Genomic DNA, 26,764 nt, shown 5'->3' on the forward strand with positions numbered 1-26,764 from the left:
GTAACCAAGGGTGTAGTTCCGCTGTGGTTCTAGTGAGTGCAGTGGAGTCTGCTCTTTTATCCGGGATGATATTGAAGTTTCCACAGATGATTAATTTGCCTATGAGAGCCTTTTTGATTTTTTAAATTAATTTATTTAGAAAAGAGATCAGTGATTTATTGGGCGCATAGACATTGACTAGTGTCACTGAGGTATCGTTGATTGTTCCCAGTAAGATCAGGTATCTACCTCTCTCGTCTGATATTTGCTCTTTGAGGGAGAAACGTAAGTTGTATCTAAGGGCTATTAATACTGCAGCATGTTTTTCTGTGGGCGTTTGATGAGAAAATATGAGGGTAATGTTTATTTGTAAATTTAGGGCATGTATGCTGGGCGAAATGCATCTCCTAAAGACATAATATGTCTATATTAGATGTTTTAGCATCTCTCTAAACCATAGCTCTTTTAAAGGGGGAATTCAATCCCTTAACCTTTTGGGAGCAAATTTTTATAGGCATCTTTAGAAGTGTTTGTAAGCTTGTACAGAGGGAACAAAAAGGCAGCAAATCTGAAATGTAAAACATTAACTAACAAGCAGGCACGAACAGAAATAAGCCTGTTACAAAAGGACGATAAAAATAATGAGCTACATATGTTGTGATGGAGAGCAGAATATGCATGGAAATTTTTGTTGCATATGTAAATAAAGTTATGCTCATTAAGACAGGAGTTAAGAACCTGTAGGTAGAAACAGATAAATCGTAAGAAAAGGACAGGTATAAAAACCTGAAGCATGGTGGGGGGAGAAAAGTTCGGCTTGCAGGCAATCAGCTTTTGCCTTTTGCGCAGAAAGTTTGCCCCTATACTCTGTAAAATGGCTGCAGACTGAGGACGCTATGGTCTGCACGCCCGATATACAAAAAAAAAAGTACAACACTGCTAAAAGCAGCCTCAACAGTACTGCACACGGTCAGATGTGGCCCTAAGAAGGACCGTTGGGGTTCTTGAAGACTGAAATAACACCTAACACTCTCCCTATAGCAGCAGCAGCATCAACAGCACTTTCCCTGATGTCTGTCAGCGTGCATCTGTGCCAAGCCGCGGGCGGGGCAGATTTAAATTCTTGGGTGTCATCTGATCTCCCCAGCCACTCACTGCAGGGGGGGGGGGGTGGGATAGGGCTGGAACGTCACAGGAGTAAGTCGTAATGCCTTCCCTGTGCTTCTATTGGCCAGAAAAGCACGCAAATTTCTCAGGGAAGGAACTGTAATGGAGTCGAGCACCGCATGGTGCTCGTCACGAGTAACGAGCATCTCGAACACCCTAATACTCGAACGAGCATCAAGCTCGGACGAGTACGCTCGCTCATCTCTAATCCTAACCCCCCGTGGCAGCGTTAGCCCCAGTCTACAACACACTGCAGATCTAGGGTCAATGGTTGAGGATTAATGTGGTGCAGAGTAGGGACACTAAGTGTAGTTAGTTTAGTGAAACAGATAGTTTCAAGAGGGGTTTGTAGTGGAAATCCACTATATCTGTATTTTCTGGACAGTGGACCTGTTTTTTATATGTTAAGCATTCTGTATACCAGATGACAGTACTTTTCCATTGGTGTTTGTTTTCCTACAAATATAGATATATATTCTTACATGTATCCAATATATTTACTTCCTTATAATGAAACTTCTATTCTCTAAACTCTGTAAACAGGCTAGTATTTAGCAAGAACGCTCTATTTTCCGATTTCTTGTAACTCTAGAAGAAGTAAAATCAGACATAAATAACCGCAGCCTGAAGCAGTACCGCTTTTAGCTACCGCAATAATAACCCGAGCAGTTTTACTGGAAACTTATGCAAATAACATGGGAAATTTATGCAATTAATAATTCAAGCTGTAACCTCCAATCATATCGGACTATCCACACGTGGGGTGTGAGACAACCCATTCGTCTCCTTCTGCCCTCTCCGGACTGCTACCACGTGACGGGCAATAACAGATGACCGGATGAAGGAAGACGCTTATCCAATAATCAGATAATACGTTGTATCTATGTAACCTTTGGCCTGCCACAAAAGGGCAGATATGTTAAACTTTATAAAAGAGGCTACATGCCCATAAATAAAGGAAGTTAGGAAGTTTTCATATGCTGAACTTGTGTCAGTGTGATTGCTTCAGGCTGTGTGCACAGTCTCCCAACTTTCAATCTGGAAGGGTGCAAACATTTCCTATTTTGAGTAGGCCGTGGACTCACAAAGGAATTCCACGACAGTAGGTCCATCTTTGCTCATTTGTTTTTCCTCTCTTGGATTTTAAGTTTAATCAAAACTCCTCTTATAACCGCCTTGTGGGCGTTCCATAAAGTAAAGTTATTTATGTCTGGGGTGGCCTTTGTAGAAAAATATTCCGCTAATGCATTGTTGATTAGTTTTTGATTATCTAATGACTTAAATAGGTGGACATCGTTACGCCAGATTCTGCTAAAGTTACAGGGGGCGCCAATGTTGATCTTCAGGTAAATAGGCGAGTGATCTGACCACTCAGTGGTACCGATCGTGGAATCTGTGATTGAGGTGAGGGTCTCTCTATTCAGCAAGAACAGATCAATTCTTGAATGTGTCTTGTGTCTTAGGGAATAGAAGGTAAATTCTTTTGAGGAAGAATTAAGGCATCAAAAGGTATCATAAAGGCACTCTTTATGTAACCAAGGGTGTAGTTCCGCTGTGGTTCTAGTGAGTGCAGTGGAGTCTGCTCTTTTATCCGGGATGATATTGAAGTTTCCACAGATGATTAATTTGCCTATGAGAGCCTTTTTGATTTTTTAAATTAATTTATTTAGAAAAGAGATCAGTGATTTATTGGGCGCATAGACATTGACTAGTGTCACTGAGGTATCGTTGATTGTTCCCAGTAAGATCAGGTATCTACCTCTCTCGTCTGATATTTGCTCTTTGAGGGAGAAACGTAAGTTGTATCTAAGGGCTATTAATACTGCAGCATGTTTTTCTGTGGGCGTTTGATGAGAAAATATGAGGGTAATGTTTATTTGTAAATTTAGGGCATGTATGCTGGGCGAAATGCGTCTCCTAAAGACATAATATGTCTATATTAGATGTTTTAGCATCTCTCTAAACCATAGCTCTTTTAAAGGGGGAATTCAATCCCTTAACCTTTTGGGAGCAAATTTTTATAGGCATCTTTAGAAGTGTTTGTAAGCTTGTACAGAGGGAACAAAAAGGCAGCAAATCTGAAATGTAAAACATTAACTAACAAGCAGGCACGAACAGAAATAAGCCTGTTACAAAAGGACGATAAAAATAATGAGCTACATATGTTGTGATGGAGAGCAGAATATGCATGGAAATTTTTGTTGCATATGTAAATAAAGTTATGCTCATTAAGACAGGAGTTAAGAACCTGTAGGTAGAAACAGATAAATCGTAAGAAAAGGACAGGTATAAAAACCTGAAGCATGGTGGGGGGAGAAAAGTTCGGCTCGCAGTCAATCAGCTTTTGCCTTTTGCGCAGAAAGTTTGCCCCTATACTCTGTAAAATGGCTGCAGACTGAGGACGCTATGGTCTGCACGCCCGATATACAAAAAAAAAGTACAACACTGCTAAAAGCAGCCTCAACAGTACTGCACACGGTCAGATGTGGCCCTAAGAAGGACCGTTGGGGTTCTTGAAGACTGAAATAACACCTAACACTCTCCCTATAGCAGCAGCAGCATCAACAGCACTTTCCCTGATCTCTGTCAGCGTGCATCTGTGCCAAGCCGCGGGCGGGGCAGATTTAAATTCTTGGGTGTCATCTGATCTCCCCAGCCACTCACTGCAGGGGGGGGGGGGGGTGGGATAGGGCTGGAACGTCACAGGAGGAAGTTGTAATGCCTTCCCTGTGCTTCTATTGGCCAGAAAAGCACGCAAATTTCTCAGGGAAGGAACTGTAATGGAGTCGAGCACCGCATGGTGCTCGTCACGAGTAACGAGCATCTCGAACACCCTAATACTCGAACGAGCATCAAGCTCGGACGAGTACGCTCGCTCATCTCTAATCCTAACCCCCCGTGGCAGCGTTAGCCCCAGTCTACAACACACTGCAGATCTAGGGTCAATGGTTGAGGATTAATGTGGTGCAGAGTAGGGACACTAAGTGTAGTTAGTTTAGTGAAACAGATAGTTTCAAGAGGGGTTTGTAGTGGAAATCCACTATATCTGTATTTTCTGGACAGTGGACCTGTTTTTTATATGTTAAGCATTCTGTATACCAGATGACAGTACTTTTCCATTGGTGTTTGTTTTCCTACAAATATAGATATATATTCTTACATGTATCCAATATATTTACTTCCTTATAATGAAACTTCTATTCTCTAAACTCTGTAAACAGGCTAGTATTTAGCAAGAACGCTCTATTTTCCGATTTCTTGTAACTCTAGAAGAAGTAAAATCAGACATAAATAACCGCAGCCTGAAGCAGTACCGCTTTTAGCTACCGCAATAATAACCCAAGCAGTTTTACTGGAAACTTATGCAAATCACATGGGAAATTTATGCAATTAATAATTCAAGCTGTAACCTCCAATCATATCGGACTATCCACACGTGGGGTGTGAGACAACCCATTCGTCTCCTTCTGCCCTCTCCGGACTGCTACCACGTGACGGGCAATAACAGATGACCGGATGAAGGAAGACGCTTATCCAATAATCAGATAATACGTTGTATCTATGTAACCTTTGGCCTGCCACAAAAGGGCAGATATGTTAAACTTTATAAAAGAGGCTACATGCCCATAAATAAAGGAAGTTAGGAAGTTTTCATATGCTGAACTTGTGTCAGTGTGATTGCTTCAGGCTGTGTGCACAGTCTCCCAACTTTCAATCTGGAAGGGTGCAAACATTTCCTATTTTGAGTAGGCCGTGGACTCACAAAGGAATTCCACGACAGTAGGTCCATCTTTGCTCATTTGTTTTTCCTCTCTTGGATTTTAAGTTTAATCAAAACTCCTCTTATAACCGCCTTGTGGGCGTTCCATAAAGTAAAGTTATTTATGTCTGGGGTGGCCTTTGTAGAAAAATATTCCGCTAATGCATTGTTGATTAGTTTTTGATTATCTAATGACTTAAATAGGTGGACATCGTTACGCCAGATTCTGCTAAAGTTACAGGGGGCGCCAATGTTGATCTTCAGGTAAATAGGCGAGTGATCTGACCACTCAGTGGTACCGATCGTGGAATCTGTGATTGAGGTGAGGGTCTCTCTATTCAGCAAGAACAGATCAATTCTTGAATGTGTCTTGTGTCTTAGGGAATAGAAGGTAAATTCTTTTGAGGAAGAATTAAGGCATCTAAAGGTATCATAAAGGCACTCTTTATGTAACCAAGGGTGTAGTTCCGCTGTGGTTCTAGTGAGTGCAGTGGAGTCTGCTCTTTTATCCGGGATGATATTGAAGTTTCCACAGATGATTAATTTGCCTATGAGAGCCTTTTTGATTTTTTAAATTAATTTATTTAGAAAAGAGATCAGTGATTTATTGGGCGCATAGACATTGACTAGTGTCACTGAGGTATCGTTGATTGTTCCCAGTAAGATCAGGTATCTACCTCTCTCGTCTGATATTTGCTCTTTGAGGGAGAAACGTAAGTTGTATCTAAGGGCTATTAATACTGCAGCATGTTTTTCTGTGGGCGTTTGATGAGAAAATATGAGGGTAATGTTTATTTGTAAATTTAGGGCATGTATGCTGGGCGAAATGCGTCTCCTAAAGACATAATATGTCTATATTAGATGTTTTAGCATCTCTCTAAACCATAGCTCTTTTAAAGGGGGAATTCAATCCCTTAACCTTTTGGGAGCAAATTTTTATAGGCATCTTTAGAAGTGTTTGTAAGCTTGTACAGAGGGAACAAAAAGGCAGCAAATCTGAAATGTAAAACATTAACTAACAAGCAGGCACGAACAGAAATAAGCCTGTTACAAAAGGACGATAAAAATAATGAGCTACATATGTTGTGATGGAGAGCAGAATATGCATGGAAATTTTTGTTGCATATGTAAATAAAGTTATGCTCATTAAGACAGGAGTTAAGAACCTGTAGGTAGAAACAGATAAATCGTAAGAAAAGGACAGGTATAAAAACCTGAAGCATGGTGGGGGGAGAAAAGTTCGGCTCGCAGTCAATCAGCTTTTGCCTTTTGCGCAGAAAGTTTGCCCCTATACTCTGTAAAATGGCTGCAGACTGAGGACGCTATGGTCTGCACGCCCGATATACAAAAAAAAAGTACAACACTGCTAAAAGCAGCCTCAACAGTACTGCACACGGTCAGATGTGGCCCTAAGAAGGACCGTTGGGGTTCTTGAAGACTGAAATAACACCTAACACTCTCCCTATAGCAGCAGCAGCATCAACAGCACTTTCCCTGATCTCTGTCAGCGTGCATCTGTGCCAAGCCGCGGGCGGGGCAGATTTAAATTCTTGGGTGTCATCTGATCTCCCCAGCCACTCACTGCAGGGGGGGGGGGTGGGATAGGGCTGGAACGTCACGGGAGGAAGTCGTAATGCCTTCCCTGTGCTTCTATTGGCCAGAAAAGCATGCAAATTTCTCAGGGAAGGAACTGTAATGGAGTCGAGCACCGCATGGTGCTCGTCACGAGTAACGAGCATCTCGAACTCCGTAATACTCGAACGAGCATCAAGCTCGGACGAGTACGCTCGCTCATCTCTAATCCTAACCCCCCGTGGCAGCGTTAGCCCCAGTCTACAACACACTGCAGATCTAGGGTCAATGGTTGAGGATTAATGTGGTGCAGAGTAGGGACACTAAGTGTAGTTAGTTTAGTGAAACAGATAGTTTCAAGAGGGGTTTGTAGTGGAAATCCACTATATCTGTATTTTCTGGACAGTGGACCTGTTTTTTTATATGTTAAGCATTCTGTATACCAGATGACAGTACTTTTCCATTGGTGTTTGTTTTCCTACAAATATAGATATATATTCTTACATGTATCCAATATATTTACTTCCTTATAATGAAACTTCTATTCTCTAAACTCTGTAAACAGGCTAGTATTTAGCAAGAACGCTCTATTTTCCGATTTCTTGTAACTCTAGAAGAAGTAAAATCAGACATAAATAACCGCAGCCTGAAGCAGTACCGCTTTTAGCTACCACAATAATAACCCAAGCAGTTTTACTGGAAACTTATGCAAATAACATGGGAAATTTATGCAATTAATAATTCAAGCTGTAACCTCCAATCATATCGGACTATCCACACGTGGGGTGTGAGACAACCCATTCGTCTCCTTCTGCCCTCTCCGGACTGCTACCACGTGACGGGCAATAACAGATGACCGGATGAAGGAAGACGCTTATCCAATAATCAGATAATACGTTGTATCTATGTAACCTTTGGCCTGCCACAAAAGGGCAGATATGTTAAACTTTATAAAAGAGGCTACATGCCCATAAATAAAGGAAGTTAGGAAGTTTTCATATGCTGAACTTGTGTCAGTGTGATTGCTTCAGGCTGTGTGCACAGTCTCCCAACTTTCAATCTGGAAGGGTGCAAACATTTCCTATTTTGAGTAGGCCGTGGACTCACAAAGGAATTCCACGACAGTAGGTCCATCTTTGCTCATTTGTTTTTCCTCTCTTGGATTTTAAGTTTAATCAAAACTCCTCTTATAACCGCCTTGTGGGCGTTCCATAAAGTAAAGTTATTTATGTCTGGGGTGGCCTTTGTAGAAAAATATTCCGCTAATGCATTGTTGATTAGTTTTTGATTATCTAATGACTTAAATAGGTGGACATCGTTACGCCAGATTCTGCTAAAGTTACAGGGGGCGCCAATGTTGATCTTCAGGTAAATAGGCGAGTGATCTGACCACTTAGTGGTACCGATCGTGGAATCTGTGATTGAGGTGAGGGTCTCTCTATTCAGAAAGAACAGATCAATTCTTGAATGTGTCTTGTGTCTTAGGGAATAGAAGGTAAATTCTTTTGAGGAAGAATTAAGGCATCAAAAGGTATCATAAAGGCACTCTTTATGTAACCAAGGGTGTAGTTCCGCTGTGGTTCTAGTGAGTGCAGTGGAGTCTGCTCTTTTATCCGGGATGATATTGAAGTTTCCACAGATGATTAATTTGCCTATGAGAGCCTTTTTGATTTTTTTAATTAATTTATTTAGAAAAGAGATCAGTGATTTATTGGGCGCATAGACATTGACTAGTGTCACTGAGGTATCGTTGATTGTTCCCAGTAAGATCAGGTATCTACCTCTCTCGTCTGATATTTGCTCTTTGAGGGAGAAACGTAAGTTGTATCTAAGGGCTATTAATACTGCAGCATGTTTTTCTGTGGGCGTTTGATGAGAAAATATGAGGGTAATGTTTATTTGTAAATTTAGGGCATGTATGCTGGGCGAAATGCGTCTCCTAAAGACATAATATGTCTATATTAGATGTTTTAGCATCTCTCTAAACCATAGCTCTTTTAAAGGGGGAATTCAATCCCTTAACCTTTTGGGAGCAAATTTTTATAGGCATCTTTAGAAGTGTTTGTAAGCTTGTACAGAGGGAACAAAAAGGCAGCAAATCTGAAATGTAAAACATTAACTAACAAGCAGGCACGAACAGAAATAAGCCTGTTACAAAAGGACGATAAAAATAATGAGCTACATATGTTGTGATGGAGAGCAGAATATGCATGGAAATTTTTGTTGCATATGTAAATAAAGTTATGCTCATTAAGACAGGAGTTAAGAACCTGTAGGTAGAAACAGATAAATCGTAAGAAAAGGACAGGTATAAAAACCTGAAGCATGGTGGGGGGAGAAAAGTTCGGCTCGCAGTCAATCAGCTTTTGCCTTTTGCGCAGAAAGTTTGCCCCTATACTCTGTAAAATGGCTGCAGACTGAGGACGCTATGGTCTGCACGCCCGATATACAAAAAAAAAGTACAACACTGCTAAAAGCAGCCTCAACAGTACTGCACACGGTCAGATGTGGCCCTAAGAAGGACCGTTGGGGTTCTTGAAGACTGAAATAACACCTAACACTCTCCCTATAGCAGCAGCAGCATCAACAGCACTTTCCCTGATCTCTGTCAGCGTGCATCTGTGCCAAGCCGCGGGCGGGGCAGATTTAAATTCTTGGGTGTCATCTGATCTCCCCAGCCACTCACTGCAGGGGGGGGGTGGGATAGGGCTGGAACGTCACAGGAGGAAGTCGTAATGCCTTCCCTGTGCTTCTATTGGCCAGAAAAGCATGCAAATTTCTCAGGGAAGGAACTGTAATGGAGTCGAGCACCGCATGGTGCTCGTCACGAGTAACGAGCATCTCGAACTCCCTAATACTCGAACGAGCATCAAGCTCGGACGAGTACGCTCGCTCATCTCTAATCCTAACCCCCCGTGGCAGCGTTAGCCCCAGTCTACAACACACTGCAGATCTAGGGTCAATGGTTGAGGATTAATGTGGTGCAGAGTAGGGACACTAAGTGTAGTTAGTTTAGTGAAACAGATAGTTTCAAGAGGGGTTTGTAGTGGAAATCCACTATATCTGTATTTTCTGGACAGTGGACCTGTTTTTTTATATGTTAAGCATTCTGTATACCAGATGACAGTACTTTTCCATTGGTGTTTGTTTTCCTACAAATATAGATATATATTCTTACATGTATCCAATATATTTACTTCCTTATAATGAAACTTCTATTCTCTAAACTCTGTAAACAGGCTAGTATTTAGCAAGAACGCTCTATTTTCCGATTTCTTGTAACTCTAGAAGAAGTAAAATCAGACATAAATAACCGCAGCCTGAAGCAGTACCGCTTTTAGCTACCACAATAATAACCCAAGCAGTTTTACTGGAAACTTATGCAAATAACATGGGAAATTTATGCAATTAATAATTCAAGCTGTAACCTCCAATCATATCGGACTATCCACACGTGGGGTGTGAGACAACCCATTCGTCTCCTTCTGCCCTCTCCGGACTGCTACCACGTGACGGGCAATAACAGATGACCGGATGAAGGAAGACGCTTATCCAATAATCAGATAATACGTTGTATCTATGTAACCTTTGGCCTGCCACAAAAGGGCAGATATGTTAAACTTTATAAAAGAGGCTACATGCCCATAAATAAAGGAAGTTAGGAAGTTTTCATATGCTGAACTTGTGTCAGTGTGATTGCTTCAGGCTGTGTGCACAGTCTCCCAACTTTCAATCTGGAAGGGTGCAAACATTTCCTATTTTGAGTAGGCCGTGGACTCACAAAGGAATTCCACGACAGTAGGTCCATCTTTGCTCATTTGTTTTTCCTCTCTTGGATTTTAAGTTTAATCAAAACTCCTCTTATAACCGCCTTGTGGGCGTTCCATAAAGTAAAGTTATTTATGTCTGGGGTGGCCTTTGTAGAAAAATATTCCGCTAATGCATTGTTGATTAGTTTTTGATTATCTAATGACTTAAATAGGTGGACATCGTTACGCCAGATTCTGCTAAAGTTACAGGGGGCGCCAATGTTGATCTTCAGGTAAATAGGCGAGTGATCTGACCACTTAGTGGTACCGATCGTGGAATCTGTGATTGAGGTGAGGGTCTCTCTATTCAGAAAGAACAGATCAATTCTTGAATGTGTCTTGTGTCTTAGGGAATAGAAGGTAAATTCTTTTGAGGAAGAATTAAGGCATCAAAAGGTATCATAAAGGCACTCTTTATGTAACCAAGGGTGTAGTTCCGCTGTGGTTCTAGTGAGTGCAGTGGAGTCTGCTCTTTTATCCGGGATGATATTGAAGTTTCCACAGATGATTAATTTGCCTATGAGAGCCTTTTTGATTTTTTTAATTAATTTATTTAGAAAAGAGATCAGTGATTTATTGGGCGCATAGACATTGACTAGTGTCACTGAGGTATCGTTGATTGTTCCCAGTAAGATCAGGTATCTACCTCTCTCGTCTGATATTTGCTCTTTGAGGGAGAAACGTAAGTTGTATCTAAGGGCTATTAATACTGCAGCATGTTTTTCTGTGGGCGTTTGATGAGAAAATATGAGGGTAATGTTTATTTGTAAATTTAGGGCATGTATGCTGGGCGAAATGCGTCTCCTAAAGACATAATATGTCTATATTAGATGTTTTAGCATCTCTCTAAACCATAGCTCTTTTAAAGGGGGAATTCAATCCCTTAACCTTTTGGGAGCAAATTTTTATAGGCATCTTTAGAAGTGTTTGTAAGCTTGTACAGAGGGAACAAAAAGGCAGCAAATCTGAAATGTAAAACATTAACTAACAAGCAGGCACGAACAGAAATAAGCCTGTTACAAAAGGACGATAAAAATAATGAGCTACATATGTTGTGATGGAGAGCAGAATATGCATGGAAATTTTTGTTGCATATGTAAATAAAGTTATGCTCATTAAGACAGGAGTTAAGAACCTGTAGGTAGAAACAGATAAATCGTAAGAAAAGGACAGGTATAAAAACCTGAAGCATGGTGGGGGGAGAAAAGTTCGGCTCGCAGTCAATCAGCTTTTGCCTTTTGCGCAGAAAGTTTGCCCCTATACTCTGTAAAATGGCTGCAGACTGAGGACGCTATGGTCTGCACGCCCGATATACAAAAAAAAAGTACAACACTGCTAAAAGCAGCCTCAACAGTACTGCACACGGTCAGATGTGGCCCTAAGAAGGACCGTTGGGGTTCTTGAAGACTGAAATAACACCTAACACTCTCCCTATAGCAGCAGCAGCATCAACAGCACTTTCCCTGATCTCTGTCAGCGTGCATCTGTGCCAAGCCGCGGGCGGGGCAGATTTAAATTCTTGGGTGTCATCTGATCTCCCCAGCCACTCACTGCAGGGGGGGGGGTGGGATAGGGCTGGAACGTCACAGGAGGAAGTCGTAATGCCTTCCCTGTGCTTCTATTGGCCAGAAAAGCATGCAAATTTCTCAGGGAAGGAACTGTAATGGAGTCGAGCACCGCATGGTGCTCGTCACGAGTAACGAGCATCTCGAACTCCCTAATACTCGAACGAGCATCAAGCTCGGACGAGTACGCTCGCTCATCTCTAATCCTAACCCCCCGTGGCAGCGTTAGCCCCAGTCTACAACACACTGCAGATCTAGGGTCAATGGTTGAGGATTAATGTGGTGCAGAGTAGGGACACTAAGTGTAGTTAGTTTAGTGAAACAGATAGTTTCAAGAGGGGTTTGTAGTGGAAATCCACTATATCTGTATTTTCTGGACAGTGGACCTGTTTTTTATATGTTAAGCATTCTGTATACCAGATGACAGTACTTTTCCATTGGTGTTTGTTTTCCTACAAATATAGATATATATTCTTACATGTATCCAATATATTTACTTCCTTATAATGAAACTTCTATTCTCTAAACTCTGTAAACAGGCTAGTATTTAGCAAGAACGCTCTATTTTCCGATTTCTTGTAACTCTAGAAGAAGTAAAATCAGACATAAATAACCGCAGCCTGAAGCAGTACCGCTTTTAGCTACCACAATAATAACCCAAGCAGTTTTACTGGAAACTTATGCAAATAACATGGGAAATTTATGCAATTAATAATTCAAGCTGTAACCTCCAATCATATCGGACTATCCACACGTGGGGTGTGAGACAACCCATTCGTCTCCTTCTGCCCTCTCCGGACTGCTACCACGTGACGGGCAATAACAGATGACCGGATGAAGGAAGACGCTTATCCAATAATCAGATAATACGTTGTATCTATGTAACCTTTGGCCTGCCACAAAAGGGCAGATATGTTAAACTTTATAAAAGAGGCTACATGCCCATAAATAAAGGAAGTTAGGAAGTTTTCATATGCTGAACTTGTGTCAGTGTGATTGCTTCAGGCTGTGTGCACAGTCTCCCAACTTTCAATCTGGAAGGGTGCAAACATTTCCTATTTTGAGTAGGCCGTGGACTCACAAAGGAATTCCACGACAGTAGGTCCATCTTTGCTCATTTGTTTTTCCTCTCTTGGATTTTAAGTTTAATCAAAACTCCTCTTATAACCGCCTTGTGGGCGTTCCATAAAGTAAAGTTATTTATGTCTGGGGTGGCCTTTGTAGAAAAATATTCCGCTAATGCATTGTTGATTAGTTTTTGATTATCTAATGACTTAAATAGGTGGACATCGTTACGCCAGATTCTGCTAAAGTTACAGGGGGCGCCAATGTTGATCTTCAGGTAAATAGGCGAGTGATCTGACCACTTAGTGGTACCGATCGTGGAATCTGTGATTGAGGTGAGGGTCTCTCTATTCAGCAAGAACAGATCAATTCTTGAATGTGTCTTGTGTCTTAGGGAATAGAAGGTAAATTCTTTTGAGGAAGAATTAAGGCATCAAAAGGTATCATAAAGGCACTCTTTATGTAACCAAGGGTGTAGTTCCGCTGTGGTTCTAGTGAGTGCAGTGGAGTCTGCTCTTTTATCCGGGATGATATTGAAGTTTCCACAGATGATTAATTTGCCTATGAGAGCCTTTTTGATTTTTTTAATTAATTTATTTAGAAAAGAGATCAGTGATTTATTGGGCGCATAGACATTGACTAGTGTCACTGAGATATCGTTGATTGTTCCCAGTAAGATCAGGTATCTACCTCTCTCGTCTGATATTTGCTCTTTGAGGGAGAAACGTAAGTTGTATCTAAGGGCTATTAATACTGCAGCATGTTTTTCTGTGGGCCTTTGATGAGAAAATATGAGGGTAATGTTTATTTGTAAATTTAGGGCATGTATGCTGGGCGAAATGCGTCTCCTAAAGACATAATATGTCTATATTAGATGTTTTAGCATCTCTCTAAACCATAGCTCTTTTAAAGGGGGAATTCAATCCCTTAACCTTTTGGGAGCAAATTTTTATAGGCATCTTTAGAAGTGTTTGTAAGCTTGTACAGAGGGAACAAAAAGGCAGCAAATCTGAAATGTAAAACATTAACTAACAAGCAGGCACGAACAGAAATAAGTCTGTTACAAAAGGACGATAAAAATAATGAGCTACATATGTTGTGATGGAGAGCAGAATATGCATGGAAATTTTTGTTGCATATGTAAATAAAGTTATGCTCATTAAGACAGGAGTTAAGAACCTGTAGGTAGAAACAGATAAATCGTAAGAAAAGGACAGGTATAAAAACCTGAAGCATGGTGGGGGGAGAAAAGTTCGGCTCGCAGTCAATCAGCTTTTGCCTTTTGCGCAGAAAGTTTGCCCCTATACTCTGTAAAATGGCTGCAGACTGAGGACGCTATGGTCTGCACGCCCGATATACAAAAAAAAAGTACAACACTGCTAAAAGCAGCCTCAACAGTACTGCACACGGTCAGATGTGGCCCTAAGAAGGACCGTTGGGGTTCTTGAAGACTGAAATAACACCTAACACTCTCCCTATAGCAGCAGCAGCATCAACAGCACTTTCCCTGATCTCTGTCAGCGTGTATCTGTGCCAAGCCGCGGGCGGGGCAGATTTAAATTCTTGGGTGTCATCTGATCTCCCCAGGCACTCACTGCAGGGGAGGGGGGGTGGGATAGGGCTGGAACGTCACAGGAGGAAGTCATAATGCCTTCCCTGTGCTTCTATTGGCCAGAAAAGCATGCAAATTTCTCAGGGAAGGAACTGTAATGGAGTCGAGCACCGCATGGTGCTCGTCACGAGTAACGAGCATCTCGAACTCCCTAATACTCGAACGAGCATCAAGCTCGGACGAGTACGCTCGCTCATCTCTAATCCTAACCCCCCGTGGCAGCGTTAGCCCCAGTCAACAACACACTGCAGATCTAGGGTCAATGGTTGAGGATTAATGTGGTGCAGAGTAGGGACACTAAGTGTAGTTAGTTTAGTGAAACAGATAGTTTCAAGAGGGGTTTGTGGTGGAAATCCACTATATCTGTATTTTCTGGACAGTGGACCTGTTTTTTATATGTTAAGCATTCTGTATACCAGATGACAGTACTTTTCCATTGGTGTTTGTTTTCCTACAAATATAGATATATATTCTTACATGTATCCAATATATTTACTTCCTTATAATGAAACTTATATTCTCTAAACTCTGTAAACAGGCTAGTATTTAGCAAGAACGCTCTATTTTCCGATTTCTTGTAAGGCCTCCTTCCCACGAGCGTGACGGGGTCCGCCGCGTAATATTACGCAGTGAAGCCCGTCACGGCGCCCCCCAGAGCCCCTATACTTACCTGCGGGAGATAGCGTGAAATCGCTTCCCCGCCCACCACCGCCGCGTCACCGCCCGTCACCGCCCACCACCGCCGCGTCACCGAGCGTGTCACGTGACGCGGCCGGCCGTGTCACGTGACGCGGCCGGCCGCGTCATTTGGCGTCAGATGACGCGCGGCGGTGGGCGGGAAAGCGTTTTTTCACGCTATCTCCCGCTGGTTACAGCGGGAGATAGCGTGAACGGACGGCTTCCATTGACTGCAATGGAAGCCGTCAGTGCGTACAGCCCGTCCTCACCCGCAGAAAATAGAGCATGCTGCGGGTGAGGACGGGAGAAATCGCGGTGCGTAATTCCGCGCTGGAATTACGCATCGTGAGCATTGTGCTATTAGGTTCAATAGAACCTAATAGCTGCAGGCAACGCAGCGGATTTTCGCCGCGAATTACGCGGCGGAAATCCGTTCGTGGGAAGGAGGCCTAACTCTAGAAGAAGTAAAATCAGACATAAATAACCGCAGCCTGAAGCAGTACCGCTTTTAGCTACTGCAATAATAACCCAAGCAGTTTTACTGGAAACTTATGCAAATAACATGGGAAATTTATGCAATTAATAATTCAAGCTGTAACCTCCAATCATATCGGACTATCCACACGTGGGGTGTGAGACAACCCATTCGTCTCCTTCTGCCCTCTCCGGACTGCTACCACGTGACGGGCAATAACAGATGACCGGATGAAGGAAGACGCTTATCCAATAATCAGATAATACGTTGTATCTATGTAACCTTTGGCCTGCCACAAAAGGGCAGATATGTTAAACTTTATAAAAGAGGCTACATGCCCATAAATAAAGGAAGTTAGGAAGTTTTCATATGCTGAACTTGTGTCAGTGTGATTGCTTCAGGCTGTGTGCACAGTCTCCCAACTTTCAATCTGGAAGGGTGCAAACATTTCCTATTTTGAGTAGGCCGTGGACTCACAAAGGAATTCCACGACAGTAGGTCCATCTTTGCTCATTTGTTTTTCCTCTCTTGGATTTTAAGTTTAATCAAAACTCCTCTTATAACCGCCTTGTGGGCGTTCCATAAAGTAAAGTTATTTATGTCTGGGGTGGCCTTTGTAGAAAAATATTCCGCTAATGCATTGTTGATTAGTTTTTGATTATCTAATGACTTAAATAGGTGGACATCGTTACGCCAGATTCTGCTAAAGTTACAGGGGGCGCCAATGTTGATCTTCAGGTAAATAGGCGAGTGATCTGACCACTTAGTGGTACCGATCGTGGAATCTGTGATTGAGGTGAGGGTCTCTCTATTCAGCAAGAACAGATCAATTCTTGAATGTGTCTTGTGTCTTAGGGAATAGAAGGTAAATTCTTTTGAGGAAGAATTAAGGCATCAAAAGGTATCATAAAGGCACTCTTTATGTAACCAAGGGTGTAGTTCCGCTGTGGTTCTAGTGAGTGCAGTGGAGTCTGCTCTTTTATCCGGGATGATATTGAAGTTTCCACAGATGATTAATTTGCCTATGAGAGCCTTTTTGATTTTTTAAATTAATTTATTTAGAAAAGAGATCAGTGATTTATTGGGCGCATAGACATTGACTAGTGTCACTGAGGTATCGTTGATTGTTCCCAGTAAGATCAGGTATCTACCTCTCTCGTCTGATATTTGCTCTTTGAGGGAGAAACGTAAGTTGTATCTAAGGGCTATTAATACTGCAGCATGTTTTTCTGTGGGCGTTTGATGAGAAAATATGAGGGTAATGTTTATTTGTAAATTTAGGGCATGTATGCTGGGCGAAATGCGTCTCCTAAAGACATAATATGTCTATATTAGATGTTTTAGCATCTCTCTAAACCATAGCTCTTTTAAAGGGGGAATTCAATCCCTTAACCTTTTGGGAGCAAATTTTTATAGGCATCTTTAGAAGTGTTTGTAAGCTTGTACAGAGGGAACAAAAAGGCAGCAAATCTGAAATGTAAAACATTAACTAACAAGCAGGCACGAACAGAAATAAGCCTGTTACAAAAGGACGATAAAAATAATGAGCTACATATGTTGTGATGGAGAGCAGAATATGCATGGAAATTTTTGTTGCATATGTAAATAAAGTTATGCTCATTAAGACAGGAGTTAAGAACCTGTAGGTAGAAACAGATAAATCGTAAGAAAAGGACAGGTATAAAAACCTGAAGCATGGTGGGGGGAGAAAAGTTCGGCTCGCAGGCAATCAGCTTTTGCCTTTTGCGCAGAAAGTTTGCCCCTATACTCTGTAAAATGGCTGCAGACTGAGGACGCTATGGTCTGCACGCCCGATATACAAAAAAAAAGTACAACACTGCTAAAAGCAGCCTCAACAGTACTGCACACGGTCAGATGTGGCCCTAAGAAGGACCGTTGGGGTTCTTGAAGACTGAAATAACACCTAACACTCTCCCTATAGCAGCAGCAGCATCAACAGCACTTTCCCTGATCTCTGTCAGCGTGCATCTGTGCCAAGCCGCGGGCGGGGCAGATTTAAATTCTTGGGTGTCATCTGATCTCCCCAGCCACTCACTGCAGGGGGGGTGGGATAGAGCTGGAACGTCACAGGAGGAAGTCATAATGCCTTCCCTGTGCTTCTATTGGCCAGAAAAGCACGCAAATTTCTCAGGGAAGGAACTGTAATGGAGTCGAGTACCACGTGGTGCTCGTTACGAGTAACGAGCATCTCGAACACCCTAATACTCGAACGAGCATCAAGCTCGGACGAGTACGCTCGCTCATCTCTAATCCTAACCCCCCGTGGCAGCGTTAGCCCCAGTCTACAACACACTGCAGATCTAGGGTCAATGGTTGAGGATTAATGTGGTGCAGAGTAGGGACACTAAGTGTAGTTAGTTTAGTGAAACAGATAGTTTCAAGAGGGGTTTGTGGTGGAAATCCACTATATCTGTATTTTCTGGACAGTGGACCTGTTTTTTATATGTTAAGCATTCTGTATACCAGATGACAGTACTTTTCCATTGGTGTTTGTTTTCCTACAAATATAGATATATATTCTTACATGTATCCAATATATTTACTTCCTTATAATGAAACTTATATTCTCTAAACTCTGTAAACAGGCTAGTATTTAGCAAGAACGCTCTATTTTCCGATTTCTTGTAAGGCCTCCTTCCCACGAGCGTGACGGGGTCCGCCGCGTAATATTACGCAGTGAAGCCCGTCACGGCGCCCCCCAGAGCCCCTATACTTACCTGCGGGAGATAGCGTGAAATCGCTTCCCCGCCCACCACCGCCGCGTCACCGCCCGTCACCGCCCACCACCGCCGCGTCACCGAGCGTGTCACGTGACGCGGCCGGCCGTGTCACGTGACGCGGCCGGCCGCGTCATTTGGCGTCAGATGACGCGCGGCGGTGGGCGGGAAAGCGTTTTTTCACGCTATCTCCCGCTGGTTACAGCGGGAGATAGCGTGAACGGACGGCTTCCATTGACTGCAATGGAAGCCGTCAGTGCGTGCAGCCCGTCCTCACCCGCAGAAAATAGAGCATGCTGCGGGTGAGGACGGGAGAAATCGCGGTGCGTAATTCCGCGCTGGAATTACGCATCGTGAGCATTGTGCTATTAGGTTCAATAGAACCTAATAGCTGCGGGCAACGCAGCGGATTTTCGCCGCGAATTACGCGGCGGAAATCCGTTCGTGGGAAGGAGGCCTAACTCTAGAAGAAGTAAAATCAGACATAAATAACCGCAGCCTGAAGCAGTACCGCTTTTAGCTACTGCAATAATAACCCAAGCAGTTTTACTGGAAACTTATGCAAATAACATGGGAAATTTATGCAATTAATAATTCAAGCTGTAACCTCCAATCATATCGGACTATCCACACGTGGGGTGTGAGACAACCCATTCGTCTCCTTCTGCCCTCTCCGGACTGCTACCACGTGACGGGCAATAACAGATGACCGGATGAAGGAAGACGCTTATCCAATAATCAGATAATACGTTGTATCTATGTAACCTTTGGCCTGCCACAAAAGGGCAGATATGTTAAACTTTATAAAAGAGGCTACATGCCCATAAATAAAGGAAGTTAGGAAGTTTTCATATGCTGAACTTGTGTCAGTGTGATTGCTTCAGGCTGTGTGCACAGTCTCCCAACTTTCAATCTGGAAGGGTGCAAACATTTCCTATTTTGAGTAGGCCGTGGACTCACAAAGGAATTCCACGACAGTAGGTCCATCTTTGCTCATTTGTTTTTCCTCTCTTGGATTTTAAGTTTAATCAAAACTCCTCTTATAACCGCCTTGTGGGCGTTCCATAAAGTAAAGTTATTTATGTCTGGGGTGGCCTTTGTAGAAAAATATTCCGCTAATGCATTGTTGATTAGTTTTTGATTATCTAATGACTTAAATAGGTGGACATCGTTACGCCAGATTCTGCTAAAGTTACAGGGGGCGCCAATGTTGATCTTCAGGTAAATAGGCGAGTGATCTGACCACTTAGTGGTACCGATCGTGGAATCTGTGATTGAGGTGAGGGTCTCTCTATTCAGCAAGAACAGATCAATTCTTGAATGTGTCTTGTGTCTTAGGGAATAGAAGGTAAATTCTTTTGAGGAAGAATTAAGGCATCAAAAGGTATCATAAAGGCACTCTTTATGTAACCAAGGGTGTAGTTCCGCTGTGGTTCTAGTGAGTGCAGTGGAGTCTGCTCTTTTATCCGGGATGTTATTGAAGTTTCCACAGATGATTAATTTGCCTATGAGAGCCTTTTTGATTTTTTAAATTAATTTATTTAGAAAAGAGATCAGTGATTTATTGGGCGCATAGACATTGACTAGTGTCACTGAGGTATCGTTGATTGTTCCCAGTAAGATCAGGTATCTACCTCTCTCGTCTGATATTTGCTCTTTGAGGGAGAAACGTAAGTTGTATCTAAGGGCTATTAATACTGCAGCATGTTTTTCTGTGGGCCTTTGATGAGAAAATATGAGGGTAATGTTTATTTGTAAATTTAGGGCATGTATGCTGGGCGAAATGCGTCTCCTAAAGACATAATATGTCTATATTAGATGTTTTAGCATCTCTCTAAACCATAGCTCTTTTAAAGGGGGAATTCAATCCCTTAACCTTTTGGGAGCAAATTTTTATAGGCATCTTTAGAAGTGTTTGTAAGCTTGTACAGAGGGAACAAAAAGGCAGCAAATCTGAAATGTAAAACATTAACTAACAAGCAGGCACGAACAGAAATAAGCCTGTTACAAAAGGACGATAAAAATAATGAGCTACATATGTTGTGATGGAGAGCAGAATATGCATGGAAATTTTTGTTGCATATGTAAATAAAGTTATGCTCATTAAGACAGGAGTTAAGAACCTGTAGGTAGAAACAGATAAATCGTAAGAAAAGGACAGGTATAAAAACCTGAAGCATGGTGGGGGGAGAAAAGTTCGGCTCGCAGGCAATCAGCTTTTGCCTTTTGCGCAGAAAGTTTGCCCCTATACTCTGTAAAATGGCTGCAGACTGAGGACGCTATGGTCTGCACGCCCGATATACAAAAAAAAAAGTACAACACTGCTAAAAGCAGCCTCAACAGTACTGCACACGGTCAGATGTGGCCCTAAGAAGGACCGTTGGGGTTCTTGAAGACTGAAATAACACCTAACACTCTCCCTATAGCAGCAGCAGCATCAACAGCACTTTCCCTGATCTCTGTCAGCGTGCATCTGTGCCAAGCCGCGGGCGGGGCAGATTTAAATTCTTGGGTGTCATCTGATCTCCCCAGTCACTCACTGCAGGGGGGGGGATAGGGCTGGAACGTCACAGGAGGAAGTCGTAATGCCTTCCCTGTGCTTCTATTGGCCAGAAAAGCACGCAAATTTCTCAGGGAAGGAACTGTAATGGAGTCGAGTACCACGTGGTGCTCGTTACGAGTAACGAGCATCTCGAACACCCTAATACTCGAACGAGCATCAAGCTCGGACGAGTACGCTCGCTCATCTCTAATCCTAACCCCCCGTGGCAGCGTTAGCCCCAGTCTACAACACACTGCAGATCTAGGGTCAATGGTTGAGGATTAATGTGGTGCAGAGTAGGGACACTAAGTGTAGTTAGTTTAGTGAAACAGATAGTTTCAAGAGGGGTTTGTGGTGGAAATCCACTATATCTGTATTTTCTGGACAGTGGACCTGTTTTTTATATGTTAAGCATTCTGTATACCAGATGACAGTACTTTTCCATTGGTGTTTGTTTTCCTACAAATATAGATATATATTCTTACATGTATCCAATATATTTACTTCCTTATAATGAAACTTCTATTCTCTAAACTCTGTAAACAGGCTAGTATTTAGCAAGAACGCTCTATTTTCCGATTTCTTGTAACTCTAGAAGAAGTAAAATCAGACATAAATAACCGCAGCCTGAAGCAGTACCGCTTTTAGCTACTGCAATAATAACCCAAGCAGTTTTACTGGAAACTTATGCAAATAACATGGGAAATTTATGCAATTAATAATTCAAGCTGTAACCTCCAATCATATCGGACTATCCACACGTGGGGTGTGAGACAACCCATTCGTCTCCTTCTGCCCTCTCCGGACTGCTACCACGTGACGGGCAATAACAGATTACCGGATGAAGGAAGACGCTTATCCAATAATCAGATAATACGTTGTATCTATGTAACCTTTGGCCTGCCACAAAAGGGCAGATATGTTAAACTTTATAAAAGAGGCTACATGCCCATAAATAAAGGAAGTTAGGAAGTTTTCATATGCTGAACTTGTGTCAGTGTGATTGCTTCAGGCTGTGTGCACAGTCTCCCAACTTTCAATCTGGAAGGGTGCAAACATTTCCTATTTTGAGTAGGCCGTGGACTCACAAAGGAATTCCACGACAGTAGGTCCATCTTTGCTCATTTGTTTTTCCTCTCTTGGATTTTAAGTTTAATCAAAACTCCTCTTATAACCGCCTTGTGGGCGTTCCATAAAGTAAAGTTATTTATGTCTGGGGTGGCCTTTGTAGAAAAATATTCCGCTAATGCATTGTTGATTAGTTTTTGATTATCTAATGACTTCAATAGGTGGACATCGTTACGCCAGATTCTGCTAAAGTTACAGGGGGCGCCAATGTTGATCTTCAGGTAAATAGGCGAGTGATCTGACCACTTAGTGGTACCGATCGTGGAATCTGTGATTGAGGTGAGGGTCTCTCTATTCAGCAAGAACAGATCAATTCTTGAATGTGTCTTGTGTCTTAGGGAATAGAAGGTAAATTCTTTTGAGGAAGAATTAAGGCATCAAAAGGTATCATAAAGGCACTCTTTATGTAACCAAGGGTGTAGTTCCGCTGTGGTTCTAGTGAGTGCAGTGGAGTCTGCTCTTTTATCCGGGATGATATTGAAGTTTCCACAGATGATTAATTTGCCTATGAGAGCCTTTTTGATTTTTTTAATTAATTTATTTAGAAAAGAGATCTGTGATTTATTGGGCGCATAGACATTGACTAGTGTCACTGAGGTATCGTTGATTGTTCCCAGTAAGATCAGGTATCTACCTCTCTCGTCTGATATTTGCTCTTTGAGGGAGAAACGTAAGTTGTATCTAAGGGCTATTAATACTGCAGCATGTTTTTCTGTGGGCGTTTGATGAGAAAATATGAGGGTAATGTTTATTTGTAAATTTAGGGCATGTATGCTGGGCGAAATGCGTCTCCTAAAGACATAATATGTCTATATTAGATGTTTTAGCATCTCTCTAAACCATAGCTCTTTTAAAGGGGGAATTCAATCCCTTAACCTTTTGGGAGCAAATTTTTATAGGCATCTTTAGAAGTGTTTGTAAGCTTGTACAGAGGGAACAAAAAGGCAGCAAATCTGAAATGTAAAACATTAACTAACAAGCAGGCACGAACAGAAATAAGCCTGTTACAAAAGGACGATAAAAATAATGAGCTACATATGTTGTGATGGAGAGCAGAATATGCATGGAAATTTTTGTTGCATATGTAAATAAAGTTATGCTCATTAAGACAGGAGTTAAGAACCTGTAGGTAGAAACAGATAAATCGTAAGAAAAGGACAGGTATAAAAACCTGAAGCATGGTGGGGGGAGAAAAGTTCGGCTCGCAGGCAATCAGCTTTTGCCTTTTGCGCAGAAAGTTTGCCCCTATACTCTGTAAAATGGCTGCAGACTGAGGACGCTATGGTCTGCACGCCCGATATACAAAAAAAAAGTACAACACTGCTAAAAGCAGCCTCAACAGTACTGCACACGGTCAGATGTGGCCCTAAGAAGGACCGTTGGGGTTCTTGAAGACTGAAATAACACCTAACACTCTCCCTATAGCAGCAGCAGCATCAACAGCACTTTCCCTGATCTCTGTCAGCGTGCATCTGTGCCAAGCCGCGGGCGGGGCAGATTTAAATTCTTGGGTGTCATCTGATCTCCCCAGCCACTCACTGCAGGGGGGGTGGGATAGAGCTGGAACGTCACAGGAGGAAGTCATAATGCCTTCCCTGTGCTTCTATTGGCCAGAAAAGCACGCAAATTTCTCAGGGAAGGAACTGTAATGGAGTCGAGTACCACGTGGTGCTCGTTACGAGTAACGAGCATCTCGAACACCCTAATACTCGAACGAGCATCAAGCTCGGACGAGTACGCTCGCTCATCTCTAATCCTAACCCCCCGTGGCAGCGTTAGCCCCAGTCTACAACACACTGCAGATCTAGGGTCAATGGTTGAGGATTAATGTGGTGCAGAGTAGGGACACTAAGTGTAGTTAGTTTAGTGAAACAGATAGTTTCAAGAGGGGTTTGTGGTGGAAATCCACTATATCTGTATTTTCTGGACAGTGGACCTGTTTTTTATATGTTAAGCATTCTGTATACCAGATGACAGTACTTTTCCATTGGTGTTTGTTTTCCTACAAATATAGATATATATTCTTACATGTATCCAATATATTTACTTCCTTATAATGAAACTTCTATTCTCTAAACTCTGTAAACAGGCTAGTATTTAGCAAGAACGCTCTATTTTCCAATTTCTTGTAAGGCCTCCTTCCCACGAGCGTGACGGGGTCCGCCGCGTAATATTACGCAGTGAAGCCCGTCACGGCGCCCCCCAGAGCCCCTATACTTACCTGCGGGAGATAGCGTGAAATCGCTTCCCCGCCCACCACCGCCGCGTCACCGCCCGTCACCGCCCACCACCGCCGCGTCACCGAGCGTGTCACGTGACGCGGCCGGCCGTGTCACGTGACGCGGCCGGCCGCGTCATTTGGCGTCAGATGACGCGCGGCGGTGGGCGGGAAAGCGTTTTTTCACGCTATCTCCCGCTGGTTACAGCGGGAGATAGCGTGAACGGACGGCTTCCATTGACTGCAATGGAAGCCGTCAGTGCGTGCAGCCCGTCCTCACCCGCAGAAAATAGAGCATGCTGCGGGTGAGGACGGGAGAAATCGCGGTGCGTAATTCCGCGCTGGAATTACGCATCGTGAGCATTGTGCTATTAGGTTCAATAGAACCTAATAGCTGCGGGCAACGCAGCGGATTTTCGCCGCGAATTACGCGGCGGAAATCCGTTCGTGGGAAGGAGGCCTAACTCTAGAAGAAGTAAAATCAGACATAAATAACCGCAGCCTGAAGCAGTACCGCTTTTAGCTACTGCAATAATAACCCAAGCAGTTTTACTGGAAACTTATGCAAATAACATGGGAAATTTATGCAATTAATAATTCAAGCTGTAACCTCCAATCATATCGGACTATCCACACGTGGGGTGTGAGACAACCCATTCGTCTCCTTCTGCCCTCTCCGGACTGCTACCACGTGACGGGCAATAACAGATGACCGGATGAAGGAAGACGCTTATCCAATAATCAGATAATACGTTGTATCTATGTAACCTTTGGCCTGCCACAAAAGGGCAGATATGTTAAACTTTATAAAAGAGGCTACATGCCCATAAATAAAGGAAGTTAGGAAGTTTTCATATGCTGAACTTGTGTCAGTGTGATTGCTTCAGGCTGTGTGCACAGTCTCCCAACTTTCAATCTGGAAGGGTGCAAACATTTCCTATTTTGAGTAGGCCGTGGACTCACAAAGGAATTCCACGACAGTAGGTCCATCTTTGCTCATTTGTTTTTCCTCTCTTGGATTTTAAGTTTAATCAAAACTCCTCTTATAACCGCCTTGTGGGCGTTCCATAAAGTAAAGTTATTTATGTCTGGGGTGGCCTTTGTAGAAAAATATTCCGCTAATGCATTGTTGATTAGTTTTTGATTATCTAATGACTTCAATAGGTGGACATCGTTACGCCAGATTCTGCTAAAGTTACAGGGGGCGCCAATGTTGATCTTCAGGTAAATAGGCGAGTGATCTGACCACTTAGTGGTACCGATCGTGGAATCTGTGATTGAGGTGAGGGTCTCTCTATTCAGCAAGAACAGATCAATTCTTGAATGTGTCTTGTGTCTTAGGGAATAGAAGGTAAATTCTTTTGAGGAAGAATTAAGGCATCAAAAGGTATCATAAAGGCACTCTTTATGTAACCAAGGGTGTAGTTCCGCTGTGGTTCTAGTGAGTGCAGTGGAGTCTGCTCTTTTATCCGGGATGATATTGAAGTTTCCACAGATGATTAATTTGCCTATGAGAGCCTTTTTGATTTTTTTAATTAATTTATTTAGAAAAGAGATCTGTGATTTATTGGGCGCATAGACATTGACTAGTGTCACTGAGGTATCGTTGATTGTTCCCAGTAAGATCAGGTATCTACCTCTCTCGTCTGATATTTGCTCTTTGAGGGAGAAACGTAAGTTGTATCTAAGGGCTATTAATACTGCAGCATGTTTTTCTGTGGGCGTTTGATGAGAAAATATGAGGGTAATGTTTATTTGTAAATTTAGGGCATGTATGCTGGGCGAAATGCGTCTCCTAAAGACATAATATGTCTATATTAGATGTTTTAGCATCTCTCTAAACCATAGCTCTTTTAAAGGGGGAATTCAATCCCTTAACCTTTTGGGAGCAAATTTTTATAGGCATCTTTAGAAGTGTTTGTAAGCTTGTACAGAGGGAACAAAAAGGCAGCAAATCTGAAATGTAAAACATTAACTAACAAGCAGGCACGAACAGAAATAAGCCTGTTACAAAAGGACGATAAAAATAATGAGCTACATATGTTGTGATGGAGAGCAGAATATGCATGGAAATTTTTGTTGCATATGTAAATAAAGTTATGCTCATTAAGACAGGAGTTAAGAACCTGTAGGTAGAAACAGATAAATCGTAAGAAAAGGACAGGTATAAAAACCTGAAGCATGGTGGGGGGAGAAAAGTTCGGCTCGCAGGCAATCAGCTTTTGCCTTTTGCGCAGAAAGTTTGCCCCTATACTCTGTAAAATGGCTGCAGACTGAGGACGCTATGGTCTGCACGCCCGATATACAAAAAAAAAGTACAACACTGCTAAAAGCAGCCTCAACAGTACTGCACACGGTCAGATGTGGCCCTAAGAAGGACCGTTGGGGTTCTTGAAGACTGAAATAACACCTAACACTCTCCCTATAGCAGCAGCAGCATCAACAGCACTTTCCCT

The 26,764-nt window shown here is 42.5% G+C and overlaps 1 protein-coding gene across 1 annotated transcript in view; it reads right to left on the reverse strand.

Moving 5' to 3' along the window:
* LOC136571905 (scavenger receptor cysteine-rich type 1 protein M130-like) overlaps positions 1–26,764 on the reverse strand; it is a 221,109-nt gene that overhangs the window by 37,377 nt on the left and 156,968 nt on the right. The gene's annotated exons all lie outside the window — the stretch shown is intronic.

This window comes from Eleutherodactylus coqui, chromosome 6, assembly GCF_035609145.1.
Source record: "Eleutherodactylus coqui strain aEleCoq1 chromosome 6, aEleCoq1.hap1, whole genome shotgun sequence".
NCBI lineage: Eukaryota > Metazoa > Chordata > Amphibia > Anura > Eleutherodactylidae > Eleutherodactylus > Eleutherodactylus coqui.